This window comes from Aquarana catesbeiana, linkage group LG03 (assembly GCF_042186555.1).
Source record: "Aquarana catesbeiana isolate 2022-GZ linkage group LG03, ASM4218655v1, whole genome shotgun sequence".
Taxonomy (NCBI): domain Eukaryota; kingdom Metazoa; phylum Chordata; class Amphibia; order Anura; family Ranidae; genus Aquarana; species Aquarana catesbeiana.
Genome location: NC_133326.1, coordinates 299,871,360 through 299,873,604, shown reverse-complemented (window position 1 = coordinate 299,873,604; position 2,245 = coordinate 299,871,360). Strand labels below are relative to the sequence as shown.

Here is a 2,245-nt window from a genome sequence, read left to right as displayed (position 1 = left end):
CTTCACCATCGCTCCCATCCCTCCTACCTAATTACATTCGGGAAATACTAACCACTCCCCCTCCTGAAGGAGGAGTCAGTGTTCTCTCCCGAAAGACTGACCAGAGCTAGAGCTACCCCAATCTAGGCCAGAAGGCCAGGGACCTGACACTCTGGCCAGACCCAATGGTTCTCCATCCTCATCAGAAGGCTTGCCTTTCGGCTACAAACCGCTCAAGGTTACCTTTAAACCAGCAAGTTTTGTATAGCCTCTGCCATCCCTGATACCACTAGATCAGGGACAGAGGCAAGTGCCACCTCCTGGCAACTGATAAGAACAGATACTACACTTGATCTTAGCCAAAAGGCTGAGAAGCTCTCAGTACAGCTGTCTGTTTGTGCCTCCTGTATGGGCAGATAGTTATTGAAGAGTAGGGATAGAAATTAACTATGAGAGCTCTCACCAGCGATACCGCAGTTTATTGAGAACCACAAGAACCAAGGTGGAAGACGGGACTTGTAGTCCATTCATTCACAGATCTGTGTAAAAGGTTATCACAAAGGTGGATCAAGGGGATATAGTGTCAACATTGTTTTTAAGAAACCAGATTGCACCATTTATTCATTCATTTCCAGCACAATAGGCTGGACAATTCAAGGTCTATGCAAATGCAGGGAACAAAAGCAGTCATTGTACACACGTCATATGCATTTGTAATGTGGCCCACATACAACAAGATCTTTTATGCTAGTCATTCAATATTTGAGAAGATATCTGTCACCCCAAAGGAAAAATACTTACATACCTGTTCTCTAAAGCAGTCTATCTCTGTAACCACCCCCATGTCTCCTTGCAAAGATACATCTTTCCTTATTCCTCTTCCTAAACTCATCCCTCCACAAAACCACTGTAGTCTCACCTTCCACCACTTCTAGGAAAGTTACCTTCTCTCTCACTGTTATTACACTTTATCATTTCCTATCTTGCTCAACACTCTTCTTCCTGAAATTAATAATTCCGCTTTTAAATGTATTTGCCCCCCCCATATCTTACATGTTTCTACCTCTCAAACGGTTAGAACATGGCAATGTTTTGTGGAACTGCAAGTACCAATATGTTTTGATGAGCAATCCTACAGGAAGCTTACCTAGTCCAATGTTGGTAATCAATCTGTGGGTTGTAGTAGCCTATTTTAGAACTACAGGCCCCAACATGCTAACTCTCATAGCTCCAGAAATAGCCATAGCCAGAAATCTGCAGTTCAGTTAATGCTGGGAGTTGTGGCTCCAAATACTAACCACAAAAACTAAACTGTGCTCAAGGAATGTAGATGCTGTTTAAGACTGCCCTTCTCTTATAGGAAAACAAGAACATTTGGAGCATGAAACAAGAGGCTGATAGGCAAGAAGCAAGGTCATGGAAAAGTTAAATGTCCATAGCATAGAAGGAGGTGAGTGCCAAGAAGAATGGAAGAGTAAATCTGTAGGCAGGATAAAGTAGATTTAGCAGGGCCATGGAACCTTTTTTAAAAAATAATATAGTTTGTGAGGTTGGGGAGAGAGATTTGTAACTATAGATTGGGAACCTTAAAGGTTTATAGCAAGAAGAGTTAACTTTTACTAAGGGAGGCTTTCCCAGAGGTGGAAATAAATACAAATATTCCAATTTATTTGTTAAAGCCCAACACAAGGTAAACATTTTTTTAATCTTTGAATATGGTGAAAATAAGTGTTTACAGATGTCTTTGTGTATGGGTCCAAGAAGGATCCAAGACAAGAAATAAGGGGAATAACCGGAACAAGAAGACACAGACAGCAATCAAACCACACAGAGGTTCCACCCTACTAAGCAAGTTTTTAATTCTGTTCCCATTGGAGAGATTTTCCACCACTTCCCATGCCTCCGACTCACTTCTATCTGAATAGGAAGTTAGTGAAAATCTCCTGAAGGAGCAAACAACACAACGGTAAAAAAAATTCCAGCCTCAATAACCCTTATCTATTCTACAAACAGATGTATTGCCTGAAATTGACCGTTAAAAATATATGTATGGATACTTGAGATAGATCTGGACAGATAGACAGACAGATAGATAGATATAGAGATACAAAGATAAAATGATGTGGTCTTATCAAGTGATTAGGTGACTTTGAGGGATATTAACATGTGCAGAAATGTTTTCATACACTTGGCTGCAATAAACAAACCTCATTTGTTTATCTGTGGCAAGCAGCTATCAAATGAACCCTATTGCATCTGTTTCTAT

General features: G+C 40.5%; 1 pseudogene; it reads right to left on the bottom strand.

The window, feature by feature from the left end:
* Nucleotides 1-213: 213 nt before the first annotated feature.
* Nucleotides 214-358, bottom strand: LOC141135826 (U2 spliceosomal RNA; annotated as a pseudogene).
* Nucleotides 359-2,245: the final 1,887 nt, after the last annotated feature.